The 16,573-nt window shown below is 25.5% G+C and overlaps 1 pseudogene; it reads left to right on the top strand.

Annotated features, from left to right (window-relative positions):
• Positions 1-1,855: 1,855 nt before the first annotated feature.
• LOC145846989 (peroxisomal acyl-coenzyme A oxidase 1-like) lies at positions 1,856-15,910 on the top strand (annotated as a pseudogene).
• The last annotated feature ends 663 nt before the right edge of the window (positions 15,911-16,573 follow it).

Genomic DNA, 16,573 nt, shown 5'->3' on the forward strand with positions numbered 1-16,573 from the left:
ATTTTGAGCCTCTTTTTGGTCATTCAACAAACTATATGATGAATTTTAATTAAAATTATTAATTTCCACATATATTTTGAGATTCGTTATTAAACATAAACTTCATTAATCACAAAGAAATGTATAGCAAAAATATTTTTTTAATGCAAAGTTTCCATTTGCAACACTTAACTCAGAAAGTTTTCAAAGCTGTCATTATGACCTCATCTCCATCTGGCCACACTTTGTATCAAAAAATAATTAAAAAAAAATAATAGTCATGTCTTTGAAAACTGCTTTAGTTGAACATTGCAAGATAAAAAGCCATGACCAACACATACAAAAAAAAAGAAGCAAGCATTAAATTAATTGAAACATTTCTGTTCATATGTTTACCTTTAATCAGGGTTGCCACTTTACCTGGAAACCTGAAAAAACCTGGAATTGGACAATTTAGGCAAAAATAACCTGGAAAAATCTGGAATTTGAGAAATTTTGAAAAAAACCTAGAAAAATCTGGAATTTTGATCAAAAAACCTGGAAAAACCTAAAGTCTTCCATAATTTTAACATTTTCACTTGTAAAATTTAAATTTGACACAAAAAATCAATCATATAAATAAGATTTTTTTGTCATCATCAAAAATTTTTTTATTAAAAAACACATTTATAGTAACTTTACAGCATTTTTTCAAAGTTTTTATACTATTTAACACAGCTTCTTATATAGAAATTAACTTAAAACTAAAAACAGACCCAAAAATGTGTACTTTTAAAAACCTGAAAAAAAAAAGTGGCAACCCTGTTTAATTTTTAATCTTGCCAGGTGAAGTTTTTGAAACACAGCACTAATACTTAGTGAGGTACCAAGTATTTGAAAATAAAAACCTTTCAAACTGAAATTATACAGATAAATGTTTTTTTGGAATAACAAAAATTAATAGTTTATATTTGGTTTTTTGAAAATTGGAATAATAATTTCTGAAACTAAGTTAGGTCATTGTTAAACTTTAAGTAATTATATTTTTTATATTAAATAGCTTCTTTCACACTGATAAATTAACCTTCAAGAGATAAGTAATGTAAAAGCACTTTAATATATAAATCATACAAAAACTTTTCTTTATCTTATTCTTTAGTATTGTGGAAGCAGTTTTTTAACATGAAGTATAACATTAAGAATTTATAAAAATTACATATTTAAACACTATTAGCTTTATCAAAAGTTTCCTTCAAAAGAGAAAAAAAGACAAATTTAAAGTTTGTACTTATTAAGAATTTTAAACACTTCTTGAAATAAGAACACCAATTTATATTTGCAAAGAACTTCTAAAGAAAAATACTTTTGAGAATCTTTGTAAAGGTATAAATTTTTAAGTTTTGTCAAAGGTTTTATAATGATATAAGATATTCCTAATTGGAAATGTTTTAATGTAGTCTTAAGGAGGTTGCTTGAAAGTATAAAAAGGGTAATGATTCTAGTAAATTAATATTTCAGTTTGATTTTTAAATAAGGGGCATAATGAAGAGCTAACTGTACGCATTTGATTCTAAAATATTTTACTTATGAGCTTAGTTTTAGTAAAAAAATTAAACTTTCAAAGGCAAGTTTATTCCCACAAAATATAAATAAGGTAGAATAAAAAAAATTGTGTGCTTTTGAACATGCACATTTTTTTTACTACTTGTTTATAACTTTAATTTTATACTGGTCGAAATTAGTTTCAATATTTGTTTAGTATTAATATACAAATTAAAATTATAGAAGATGATTTGTTGTTTAATTCTATGCTAGAAGTTAGGTTAGTTTATGTATGAGTTATCTTTTTTTATATTTTTTTTATATATACAACAGAAAAATATAAATAAGATAAAACATGGCGAAAATAAATCCAGACCTACAAAAGGAAAGAGACACAGCAACCTTTGATAAAGAGGAAATGACTGTGATTATCTACGATGGGAAAGATAATATTGATAAAAAAAGAAGAATGGGTAATTGATTTTTTATTACAATTGACAACCCCTTTATTATTTGCTAATAATTTTCTTTTCTCATATTAACCACACAAATAAACCTTATAATCATTTTTCAATTTCAACTAATTAATAGCAGAAATAGCTTAAAGTAGTATACAGAAGGCTGATGTACTAATTTAGAAAATTAAGCTAAAGAAAATTCTAGCAAAAGTAGTGAACAGTAATCCTCATACAATCCAAAACTTTTCTATTATTTGCTTTTTTTTAAATTCTGTTAAATGCTTGTCCTAATATATTTAAATTTACACTTATTTTTGTTTTTCAGCTGAAGTAGTGTACAGTGATCCTGATTACAATTCAAAACCTCTGGAGTTCATGAGCAGAGAGGAAAAGTACGAGGAAGGATTGAGGAGAGCCTCATTGGCAATTTGGAAGAAAGATGAAGTCAGTGATTTCGTCAGCACTCCCAGGGATCTCCATGAGTATAACAAGTTTGTATTTCTACAATTAATATTACAAATATTTAAATAAGTGTATTGCTTCTTTTATATTTGTACACATGTTTATTTAGTCTTTTGTACTCCAAGAGACCTCCACACATATAACAAGTTGGTATTAGTATTGTAAATTTATGATAAGTTTGTTAAATTTGCATTTATTTATGGTTTACATGAATATAACTAGTTAATAAATTGGTTTATTATTCATTGATATTATAAACATTAGATTACATTTATTTCTTCTTATGCATATTTAGTCTTTAGCACTCCTAGAGATCTTAATGAATATAACAAGTTGGTTGATTATTTATTAATGCTGTACAACTACAAATGCAAGTTGATAACAAGTTGATTGTGTGTTTTAAATATTTGTTTTTTAATCAGTTTTAAGTACTGACTACCTCACTAAATTATTTTTTACAGGTTTTTAAAAGCATATGTAAGTTTAAGCACATCAAAGTTTTACAAAACTGATATTTTTACAAAAGTTTTTTTTGCCAAGTTTTTTTGTGTCAAAAAATTCTTGATTAGTTAGTAGTTTTGTACATGTTCAAAAAATGTATAGGAAATATTTTGAAGTTTTAATGTCATTGTTGGTATATAGTATATATTTTCAAAAAAATAAAAGCAGGTCTAAAATGTTATAATAATGTTCTTTGTATTTTTCTCTATTCAATAAAGTGCTCATATCTGTGGCAGAGGAGCACTTGTAAGTTTGGTAAACAAATGCATAAAAATAGTAAAACAAATATAAATTGTTTATTCAAACAAAATAAAAATTTAAAAGAAGTTCTAGTCTAATTTTATTTTCCTTTTATTTTTGATTACAATTTTTTTGTTTATGAAATATTTTAATACTTATATTTAATTATTTTCAATTATAATTTTTAAGTTTGAAAAGTTTGTTAGTATTTTTTAAATTTGCTCATCAAATAAGTGTTGTTAAAATTTAACTTAAATAAAGTGTTTGTTAAACAGTGCTTTCTGATTAAAATAATTTTGTAAAATACTCAAAATATTTTTTTATTTCTGTCAGTCTATTAATAATGTGAGAGTTTGTATCTAAAGTTTAATGCTTTTATTGTATTTGAGTTAAATTTCAAGTCTATCATGTTTTGTCTATATAAAAAGATTTATAATGTTAAGTAAAGTTTAACACTGACATAATAACTAATTGAGGGTCTATGAATTCAATTATCCATAGTCTTTTTAAAGTTTATTAAAGTAATATTTGCATCTACCTTTAAATATAAATAAAAGTACATACTCAACTTATATACAAGAAGCATAAACGCAGTTTGCAAAACTGCTTTATTAAAAATCAAACACTAAATAGTTTTAGTAAAAACATAATTTAAGAAAATTATATTTTATAACTTGTGATAAACAGCTTTAACATTTTCAAATATTATTTATTATTAATTCAATTTTGAGCTATGTTGTTAAGATAAAAAATCAATACAACACTAAAGTTAGTACCTTTGAGCCTTTATGCTGTTTATACAAATTAACTTTAAACAATAATTAAACAACCTGAATAAGTACATTTATTTTACTAATCCAATTATATGTTTTTGTATAGTAACAGTTAAATACCCACATATAACTGATAATGTGAATGTAAATGAAAATGTGTGTTACTAAAATTTATAGCCTTATATTCGTACATACTGTGATTGTAAACTTAAACTAAAATTAAACATAAGATTGCCAATGTGAGTGAAGATGAAAATATTTATAAGACCTATATTTAAATTACAATTGAATCTCACAGAAAACTGATGTCAGTGAACGTGCTTTTCGATCTGAACTACGGAATGTTCTGTCCAACATTGTTGAACCAGGGCACACCCGAGCAACAGGAAAAATATTTGTTTCCAGCACTGAACCATGAAATCATTGGCACATACGCACAAACTGAAATGGGTCACGGTGAGTTGTAACAGTGTTTATTCCTTCAACATATATTTTCTCATTTTAAAAAATTCTAGGAAATAAGTAGTATCCATGGCAGAAAGATAAATTCTAGGTTTTATACAAATTAAATACGCTAAAACTGGATCGGGCAAAAACTTGTTGATTATTAATAATTGTTACTTTGTTTTCGTGAGCCCTGCTAATGCACGCATTTTATAAAATTAGAAGAAAAGTGCTAAAAATAGAATAATTTTTCTGTATTCTATATACAAACATATTTCATACTCATAAATAATATATAATCTGATCGTTCGAAAATCATAAACTTTTGATTTTCAAATATGGTTATTAATGCTTAGTGTTTTATAACATCTTAATGCAACATTAACTAATAAAAAAGCAAAAGTTTTGGTATATATGTTTATACTAAAGTTTCTAATAGCTTTTTATGACAGCTATATTCCCAATGAAGTTTATATGTTTTACTACTGAACTCTTTTTTAAAATGTAGTTAAAAAGCATTTTTGTATCTTTTTAGTAAAATAAACTAGTTTTCTTACATTTATAATAGCTAATTTTAAGATTCTTACACTAAAAAAGCAGTTTAGATTTTTTTTGATGTGCATCTGTGGACAATAAATTGCAAATATGCCATTTATATACAAAAAATGTTGACTATCAAAAAATTTGTTTAGTTTCTACAGTAAAATTCTGACGACAAGTAGTGAAATATGTTGAACTGTCTCAAAAAATTTAGATCGTGTTATTTGTCTGTACTTTATTTAAAGTAAAATGATTATTATATGTTATGATTTTTAGAAAAATAATTGTGTTGAAGTTTCAAAAATGTTAATAAAATATTTTAAGCTCTAAGCTCGTACAAAGATACTTTTTTGATACATTTTAATGATTTTTCAATCATCTTGTTTAGATATACTGTGCCCAGTTTTAAATGCTTGGAACCATTTTGATATAAAATCATGTAAGAATAAATGATAGAAATATATCAAGTATAGAAAATACATTATACTTAAATGAGCGAGCTAAATTTTCTTAATTTGTTAAATGGCTTAATCTTTTATTTTTGGTATGGTTAACAAAAAGCATTTACTAAATTATTATTCTGACCAGGAAAGTATATATTTTAACACTTTGAAAAAAAGTGAAAATAAAACTTAAATATATATACATATGTGTTTTGTTGTATTTACATTTTCAAAGTTTGATAAACATCTAATATAAATTACTTGATTGATATCTTCTAAAAATAATGTATTCAATAAATAAAATTTTAGTTATATAATTTTTTTTTATTCAAATACAGTTGTTGTGTTTATAAAAAAATGTTTATTTTTATACTAAGCCTATAAAATATTTGAATTATATTATTATTTGTAATTTAAGTAAAAATTTATATACAACGATTTAACCAAAAATCAATTTAAAAAGTTCATAAACATACAGAATAGCTATTTTATCACTAAGTTCTTGCAAAAGCATTCAATCTCACTTCCCTATATTATACTTGTATAAGGGTAAAATTAAGTTTATGTAAACAGCTTTTTGTCGGAAAGTATTAAAATTTTTATCTTCATGTCTACCTTTGAAAAAACTACATTTCTATTTTTTGACATGTATGTCAAAATTAATATGGTTAATATTTTAAACATTTTAAAGTCTTTTTTTTTTTTTATTAATAAAAAGTCAAATTTTAACTTACTTGGTATGTAAGAGACAAAATTGGTTCTCATATGTAAACAAAAGATTTTTTTAGTAGATATGTAATATTTTCAACTTAAAAAGCAATAAATTTCTGCTTGAACTAAATGCTAGGCATTTTGTACAGCTATATATTTAAGTAAAATTCAACCATAACTTATTGAAAAACCTAATAGAATTTTACAAAAAGATGTTTACATATATACATATATATTGCGTACACATACTCCCACGCACAAACATTTTATAATCAGTAGCACTTTGAATAAATTAAAAAAAAATTTTTGTTATTGCGTTCTTTTGTTGTAAAAAGTATTCATGAAAATAAATAAATTTTTACTGGAAACCACTTATGTTTTACCTACTACCTAACTAATGTAAGATAAACTATGTGTTTTTCCAGGAACGTTTTTGTTATTTTTTTATAATCAGTAGCACTTTGAATACATTTTAGAACGAAATGCTTTAACACATTCTGTTTGTTTTAGAAAATGTTCATAAAACAGATATGTATTTTTGCAGGAACGTTTTTGAGAGGTTTAGAGACAACAGCCCACTACGATGCAAACACACAGGAATTTGTACTCAACACACCGACAGTAACTAGTACTAAGTGGTGGCCTGGAGCATGTAAGTGTTGTTTATATGTTAGTGTGCACAAATATTTTTTTTGGTGTGCATATGAAATTTGTATTGAACACACCGACAGTAACTAGTACTAAGTGGTGGCCTGGAGCATGTAAGTGTTGTTTATATATTACTGTGCAGAAATATTTTATTTGGTGTGCATAGGAATTTGTATTGAATACACCGACTGTTACTAGTACTAAGAGCATGTAAGTGTTGTTTATATATTAGTGTGCACAAAATATTTTATTTTGGTGTGTATAGGAGTTGTATTGAACACACCGACGCGACAGTAACTAGTACTAAGTGTTGGCCTAGTGCATGTAAGTTTTTAGCTTTTATTTAGTGTGCATAAATGTTTTTGGTGTACACATGTGTGAATTTTGTGTGTACGGACGTGTATTTGGTGTGCACAAGAATTTGTACTTAACACCAACTGTTACCAGTACTAACAGGGTTGCCACTTTACCTGGAAAAACCTTGAAAAACCTGGAATTCGACAATTTAGGCAAAAATAACCTTGAAAAACCTGGATTTTGAGAAATTTTGAAAGAAACATAGGAAATCCTAGAAATTTAGTCATAAAACCTGGAAAAACCTGAAATTTTAATAATTCTAACATTATCAGTAATAAAATTTCGATTTGACACTAAAAATCTATCATATAAATAATATTTTTTTTGTCCATCATCAAAAATTTTTTTTCTATTAAAACACACAATTAAAGTAACTTCACAGTATCTTTTCAATGTTTTTATACTATTTAATACAGTTTCTTATATAGAAATTTATAAGTAAAAATAAACCCAAAAATGTGTACGTTTAAAAACCTGGAAGAAATTTGGAAAACCTGGAAAAAAAAAACGAGTGGCAACCCTGTATAAGTGGTGGCCTGGTGCATGTTAGATTTTAGATTTTTATTTAGTGTGAACAAATGTTTTATGAACACAAAAGTGTGCATAAATGTGTATTTAGTGTGCAAAGGAGTCTATACTAAACACACTAACTGTAACATCAGCTTTACGGTGGCTTTGAAAGGTAGTTTATAACGTTTATTTGGTGTGCACAAAAGTTTGTTATTATTAAATGAAACTTTCAAATTTCACCCAAAAAAACTACAATGATTCAAAGAGAAATTCAAACAGAAAAATGAAGACTTTACAAAATTAATCAATGTTATGCTTAAATAAGAAATGTTTATAACTTGATATCTCAACAGTGTAAAACATTGTATCGTAATAAAATTCAGATTAATAAAGTTTGTATGTTTCTCCTTGATCAAATATAAGACTCTGTAATAAAATATCATGCACTTATAACAAGCAATAGTATGTTTTATGGTCAGAAAAAAAACATCTACATACAAAATACATTTTAGTATACTTTATGCAACGATTACAGACAGATGTAGCAGTTAAAGTTGTTATTTTTTAATCAAAAACAAATAAATACAGTGGGAAAGACATCAACACACGCAGTAGTAATGGCACAGATGTACACTCAAGGTAAATGCATGGGAATCCATCCTTTCATTGTGCAGTTGAGAAGTTTGGAAGATCACACATCACTGCCTGGTACGTTTCATTGTGTATTGAAATAAGTCAAAAGTTTTATATACAAAACAGAAGTTTTATCATGTATGCATATATAAACAAAAATTTAATGAAATTCAAAAAAATTATTTGTAGAGCATAAATACACAAGTTTTTTTTAAAGTCAAAACCGCACTAGTAAAAACCAGCTATACTAGTATTTGCTAAATTTTAAAGACATTGTTAATTTTTACATATATAAACAATCTTTATAAATAATTTTCGCAGGTATTGAAGTTGGTGATATCGGGCCGAAATTTGGGTATGATGCCAATGATAACGGTTACCTGAGATTGAACAATGTCAGAATACCAAGAAGTGATATGCTTTCCAAGTATTCGCAAGTTAGTTTCGTTTGTTTTGGTATTTTGTTTAGTTTTTTATAACAAAACGAAGCAAAGTTAGTATTAGTCTTTTTCCATCAGTGTTGTTAGCTTTTTTTATGTGGGATGTTGAAAAAATTGTGTGGGATAAACTTTTTCTCAGACTTGAAATTTATAAGCAGTGCTTCTCCGTTAGCAAACAGCTTAGTTTCAATTGCAAATAAAAACTTTAAATATAAAATAAAGTTATAAATTGTAATACATTTTAGTAATCCTTATTGAAATAGCTCTGAGCATTAATGAAAATTGAAAGGTAGCACCGGACGGTACTTACAGCAAACCACCAAAGACAACATTAACATACGGCACAATGACCCTGGTGAGAGCTTTCATTGTGAAGGCGTGCGCTATATGGCTGGCACAAGCTTGTACCATTGCTATTAGGTACTCTGCTGTGAGGAGGCAATCTGAAATGAGACCAGGGTTAGTTTAAAAAGTGTGCATATGTGTTAATATAAATAAGTGTGTACACGTGTTATTAGTGTGCATATATGCTAGTAATGTGCTATATGGCTGGCACAAGCTTGTACTATTGCTATCAGGTACTCTGCTGTGAGGAGGCAATCTGAAATGAGACCAGGGTTAGTTTTATAAAGTGTGAATTTATGTTAACAGTGTGTACAAGTGTAGTAGCGTGCACATATAACTTTTTTGTTGATTGTTAGTGTTAAGGTGTTGTTAGTGTACACATTTTTTTTATTTTATTTTTTTTATTAAATTTATATAGTATTGGCCGTTCTCACCAAAAAAAAAACTAGTGATTACAATTACTCCTTAAGAGCAAATTTATCAAAAAAAATTGTAAACATGTCAAGATTTTGTTAAAGTTATCAAGCAACTGTTGACTTTAATTTCAAGTGTACTGAAATAAAAAAAAAATTAATTAGTTAAATTCGAAGTGTTCAAAACTTTTCTGTAAAAGAGTAAAAATGTTTAATTACACTATTGTGCTATAAAATTGTTATAATCTCAGTTTGATTTATTTAATTTTTAGTTTTAAACACCAAATAAAGCGTACCTTATTTATACAGGGAACCAGAACCACAAGTATTGTCCATACCAAACTCAGCAGCACAAACTATTTCCACTACTAGCAACAGCGTACGCTTTCAATTTCGTGCAAGAAACAATGATAAAACATGTACAATGAAGTAAACGCTAAAGTCGCTAAAGGCGACTTCTCACAATCACAAGATGTGAGTTTAAAATATACTAAACTCGTTAAAAAAAGTACAAATTAATTTTTTTATTGAAATGAGTCTGCTGTTTATGCTAAATCTGAAAAAGAATTACAACTGTAAATAATTTTCTTTTTAACAAAGTTTTTGTTGTGGTTAAATATACTTCAACAAAATATTAAAAACTATAAGAAGACCCACTTTGACAACATGTTTGCCAATGGACACATTTATCTTTACAGATTCAAAAAATCTAGAAAGATAAATTACTATATTGGCAAATAGCAATACAGACCACAATAGTCACAAACTTATGTATATAAAAAAAAGTATTTTTTTTACATCCCCATGTTAATAATTGAACAAAGTTCAAAAACGATTAGTGCGTTGTTAGCAGAAGGCACAAAACGCCTTTTCACAAACAGATTAAATGGGCAGAATATCCCTGTTTGAAAAAAAAACAAGTTTACATTTATTGAAGAATAAAAAGTTTACAGTTCCCCAGAATATAAATCAATGTACTAGAATAATTAAATATGTTTACAGCTCCACGCCATCTCCAGCGGACTGAAGGCTTTCACCTCTTACGCAGCCAACTACGGCTCAGAACTATTACGTATGTCATGCGGTGGCCACGGTTATTCTCAGTGTTCGGGATTTCCCTCCATGTACGTCAACAACACACCCAATTGCACGTATGAGGGAGAAAATACCGTGCTGTATCTTCAGACTGCCAGGTATTATTTATTTGATAGTGTTTGTTTCTTAAAAATAAAAATAATTTTTTGTTAAAAACTTAACATATATGTTTCAGGGTTGCCACAAAACCTGAAATCTTGGAAAAATCTGGAATCTGACAATGTGGCTAAAAAAGTCTGGAAATCCTGGAATTTGAGAAACTTTCCATAAAAACCTAAAATTTCGAACAAAAATCACTAAAAAATCTAAAAAAAAATTACTTTGCTAAGTAGTGAAATTTTAGTTTGACACAGCAAATTTATCATAAAGAGAAATTTTTTGTCATCATCAAAAATTTGTTTTATCGAAAAACACATTAAAAGTAGCTTTACAGTATCTCTTCAATGTTGGTATTCCATTTAACACAGTTTTTTTTTAATTTAAATTTTGTTGTTTTTATTTTTTTACTTTTACGCCTAAATTCCGTGATGCATCATAATATTTTAATCAATTGTCATATATTTTTTTATCTATAGTTTTTTTTTTCAAATTCAGATATCTAGTAAAACAAATGCGAGAAAGGCCATCTCACTACCCAGAAAGTGTCAGATATTTACAGAAACCCCCATCTATTATCAACAAGAAGAAAAATAAAGATCTCAAATTTTTAGAAGATTGCTACATGGCAAGAGCTTACAAGTTTGTTGTTTAATATTGTTATTATTGCAATTTTTTATCATCAATATTTTTGCATTTGCTAAAAAAAAAAAAAAAAAGAAAAAAATTGTGATTTTTATAATGGAAAAACCATTATTTCAACATTTTTGCTATTGTTATCATTGTTTTAATATTACTTTGATCATTAATAAAACTACCAAGTTTGTCATTTGATTAACTGTTTTTAGACTAATACAAGTTCTTCCTTAATAAAAAAAAGTTTTTTCATGTAGTTATTCTTTATGTATAAAGTATTTTTAGCGTATATACTTTACAGATAGTTTTTTTATTTTGTATTAAGTTTGACTATAACCGTGTGTGTTCTACTATAATATATAAAAATAACTTTGTTGGTTTTTGTAGAGTGCCTAAACATTTTGATTTATCTGTACTGAAACAAAATATTTACATCAATACTATTGTTGCATCATACTGTCAAATTTAATATGCACTATTCTAAACAGTTTTGGTGAAGTTTGCATCAGATCAAGTTAATAGATCGATGAAAATAGACAAAGATGATTTAGTTGCTGCTTTGAATAAAAATGCTGTCCATTTGGTCAGATGCGCTCAAGTTAGTTGAATAATAATATTATTGATTAGTAAGTGTTATAAATTAAAACTATATAAACAAAAGTGCTGTTGATTTAGTCAGATGTGCTTAAGTTAATACCATTATAGTTTTTTTTTTATAAAAAGTATTTTTTTTATGTAACACTACATTAATTAATTTTTAGGCCATAGGGGGGTTGGCCATGTTTTTTACAAGTTGATCTTATGTTGTAGAGTTGTTTCTAGGCTTCAAGATGCTTTTTATTGTTTTAAATTTTTTTTTGAGATATGACCAGTCAAAGTCGGGCCGCATAATAGGTTCCCTATGGATAGGGAAAACTAAAACAGCGAAAAAAAAGACTATTTTATTTAAAACCTATCTCCTCCTACATTTTTCAAGCAATCTTCTTTAAACTTTTACAGTCTAATCTTTATACAATAACAAAAAAACGTTACTTTGGACATTAAAGAAACTAAAAAAAAAAGAATCTAAAAAAAATTTTACATAAAATTTTTATTTTTTTTAAATTACTAAAATTCTAAAGTAACGTTATTTCCTTTTATTAGAAGGAACATTTCCAAAGAATTTGAAGAAGATTGCTTGAAAAATTATGGAGAAAATAATTTTTTAGTGATATTTAAACTTCGGAGAAAATTGACCCCGAAAAATTTGCGGTCCATTCGTTTGTATCGGAAACGTTTTACAAAAAATAAAATATCTCAAAAGTTAAACGATAATTTTGAATTCAATAAAAACTGGCTTGTAGTTTGCACTTATACCTTTCATATAAAAGCCAAAGTTAATTTTTGTAAAAAAATAGTGTTTAAACTATGGCCTTAGTATAGTCTTTTTTATAATTAATTTTTAATCTAATATTTAAGCAAAGATATGATTAATATATTATTTTAACTGTTAAAATATAATTAAATATTAATATATTTAAAAGTGTACATCTCAACGAAATTTTATTAAACAAACCGTCAACATCTGAATTTTCAGAATAATTTAAAATTTCAGGTTACATTATTTAAATCAATAAATATAAAGTTATCTTATTAGAAGCATATAATTTTATTGATAATTTTCAATAAACGTTACGTACTATAGTTACATAGAATGATAGTGCAAAATTATACTGTATTTACTTAGTTGCTTGTTAACACAGTAAAACTTGCAATCATTTTCATTCAAGTTTTAAAGGTAGTTTATAATTAACTTGAATAAACAAACAATGTGCTTGTTAATTAGTGTAATTCTGATCATTGTTTATTTATAAGGGTCATTGTTTCAATAATGTATTGAAATTAATACGTGATTTTTATTATTACAAACATATTTAATTAAATGTGAAAGTTTTGTAAACAATATAACTTTAGAGTTTTTATCTCTAGACCACAAGACTGTTTTTATCAGTAATTTTTATACATTAAAGTTTTTTTTGCTTTTAATCTATTAATGATATTTAGAAATCCATGTACTAAGAATAAAACACGATTTCTAAGCGTATTCGTATTTTTTTTCTGTTTACTTTTGGTGATTTTGTAAACAATAAGTTGTACCAACTCTTTTTTGGTATCTTTTGTTTTACACTAATATAATTTTAAACATTTATTATTAAAAATATACCTTGTATAAAGTAATTTTAAAGTCGCAGTTTTACAATAAACTATAAATTCAGTTAATCATAAATCAATTGTAACTAGTTTTACAGTTATTTGTAGTTAAAAACATTGTCAATAAATATTTATAAATAATTAAAAATGAATAATGATTAATAGGTGTGATGAAAAATAAAAGTGGTACTAAGAAGTTTTTTTGCACCTTTAAATTGTTTAACAATATTTAAGAATATCAGACAGAATCATATTAAAAAAATTTCTGCGAAAATATCTGTTGTATTTTTTATTTTTCAAGTATTAGTTTAAATTATTTATTAAATATTTTAGTTTAGAGTGTATGTTGTTTGTTTGTTATAGACTATTGCTTTATTTTAAGTTTTTATAACTTTATGATGCGATGATTCAGATTATATTATTATTTGATTAATTTACTTTAAGTTTTCAAATCTGTAAATGTACATATTATGCAATTGCAACTTTTAAGTAATTTATTTAACAATACTGTTTTTGTTGAAGGTATCATTTAAGGACATATCAAGTTTTTTAATTTATCTTGTTCAAATTCTTACAAGCTTTACTTCAAAACTTAAATACGTAATTTAAACAAAAATGTAGAGAATGTTATGATTATTTTACCGAGTTTCACAGGGTTGCCCAAAAACTTGGAACCCTGGAAAAACCTGGAACCCTGAAAAAACCTGGAATTTTGAAAATTTTTAACAAGTACTTCTAAAAAACTTAAAAAAATAAAATAAATCTTGAATAAATTTCTCATCCCTGATTTAAATCTTAAAGTTTTAAAAAGACTCACACCTTTAGTTTGTGTAGAAACAAAATTATGATTTAACTTTTTTAAAGTTACATAAATAATTTCAAAGTTTAGTCATATATTATTATAGAGATTTTTACAAGATTTTATCGTGGTAAAATTATTAACATGTAACCAATTTGTTTGTAATTTGTATAAATAGATTCTTTTACCAGTATTTGCTACATTGTTAACTCAACATTCTTAATTTGAATACTAATATTGTATTAACCAACGTTTTATAATTTACTAACATTAATGTTACAATCAACAGGCGCACACCCACTACTTTGTGGTGAAGAACTTCAACAAGAAACTACTCTCACTCCAGGGAATTTCCCGCCAGACCAAAATGGTGCTTGACCAACTCGCCTCATTGTACGTGTATGAGGGCATCGCAGAGTACAGCGGCGACTTTCTTGAGGTTAAATTGTTGTTATGTAAATGTTTTATACAAAAAAGAGTCTAAAACTATTAAAAAAAATATATTTGATAAAGCTCGCCTGAAGTTTTAGTCATTGTAAATTTAGTTAGTTTTACAACTTTGATGATTCAAAACTACTTTATAAAGGTTATAAATAATAGCTAATATAAGAATAACTTTATATTATTTTTAATATACTTATATAAGAGAAAAAATAATTTTATAGTTTTCTATAGAAAGGACTATTAACACTTTCTGAAGTAACTGATATAAGACATATTTTATATTATTTTATTCTAAATAACTTTATATTATTTATAGCAAGGGTTACTAACACCATCTGAGATAGCTGATATAAGACAAGCCTCAATAAATTTACTTCCAATTATAAGACCTAACTGTGTTGCTTTGGTAGATGCCTTTGAATTTCAGTTAGTTTAAAGCATTTATATATAGATGATTGCATATGTTTAGATTTTTTGAAAAATTTATAACGACTTTGCTAAGTTTTGTAAAAGATATAATTTATTAAGAATTATTGGTGTATTAGTCCTAACAATAATTCTTATTGTAGTTCATCATCAAAAAGTAAACAGTATTTTAACAAAATTATATATTTAGTGATCGGGAATTGAACAGTATATTGGGTCGTTTTGACGGTAATGTTTATGAAAATATGCTAAAATGGGCACAAAGTTCTCCGCTTAATAAAACTGATGTTAGTTATTTTGATGTTTCTTTTAAATATTTATTAAAAAATTTTAAATGTTTTTACAAAACATAATACCTAAAACAATTTATAAGAAGTATGTATTTTTCTAATTTATGAATACAAATTTAGTTAATTATATTTTAATTCAGTCTATTTAAATAACTTGATAGAATCTTAATGCTTTTTACTCGTTTATAACCAATATAAAAGTCTGAAAAATTATTGTAGAAGTAAAAAGAAGATATAAATTTAAAAAACAGTTTGAAATTTTTTCAACTCTTTACTTATAGCCCACACCTTTTTTAGTAGTATTTTTAAAGTAAATATAAAAAAAGCATAAGTTTTAGTCAGCTTATAAGTACTTAAAATATTAGTTTTAAAAAATTTATAAATTTAAAAAAATATATTTATTTCAGCTTATAATTTTTAAACAAGTTTTTTATCAATGTTTTTTTAACACAGGTGCATCCTTCATATGAAAAATATTTGAAACCTTTATTCAACAGAAACAAGTCAAAATTATAAAAAAATAACTAAAATTTTATACTGCTTTATATTTCTTTGTAGTACATACTTCTGTGCAATTGTTATTAATCATGCATTTACTTTTTCCATTGTTTTAATTCTGCTTAATTTATTATTTTTTAATATTTCTGTATATGCAATTACTGTGTTTTCAATTTACTCAACCAAAGAGATTTGTTTAAATGAGCAGTAATAATATTTTTAAAATGTCTTTTTTCAAAATCATTAAGCAGCCTAAGCTTTATTCTAAGAGAAATATTTTTTACCATTAAAGTAAAAATTTTTAGCTCTGTTTTTAATTTAATTATTTTATGATTAATTATTTAGTTCAGCTAAATATTAATATATAGCACTTACTTTATAAAAGTTGTCTAATTTTAAATGATATAAACTACAAAAGACCATAATATTTGTAACTACTTTTATTAGTGTTTATTTCAGCAAGCATTGTAGTATTAACTATTGTTTAATTAACATTTATAACTTTTTACAACAATTGGTTAATTAATAAAACTGACAAAATATATTTCAGGTACACATTAGATATTTTGCAAAACAATTTATTTTTCAAAAAATTTCTCTAAATAAATTCATTTTTTAAACAAAAGTTAATATCTATTTTCTCATAGTTAAGTCTAAATATTAGAATGTAAAACTTATTGC

Source organism: Thalia democratica, unplaced genomic scaffold (assembly GCF_965202585.1).
Source record: "Thalia democratica unplaced genomic scaffold, ktThaDemo2.hap1.1 HAP1_SCAFFOLD_758, whole genome shotgun sequence".
NCBI classification, from domain to species: Eukaryota; Metazoa; Chordata; class Thaliacea; order Salpida; family Salpidae; genus Thalia; species Thalia democratica.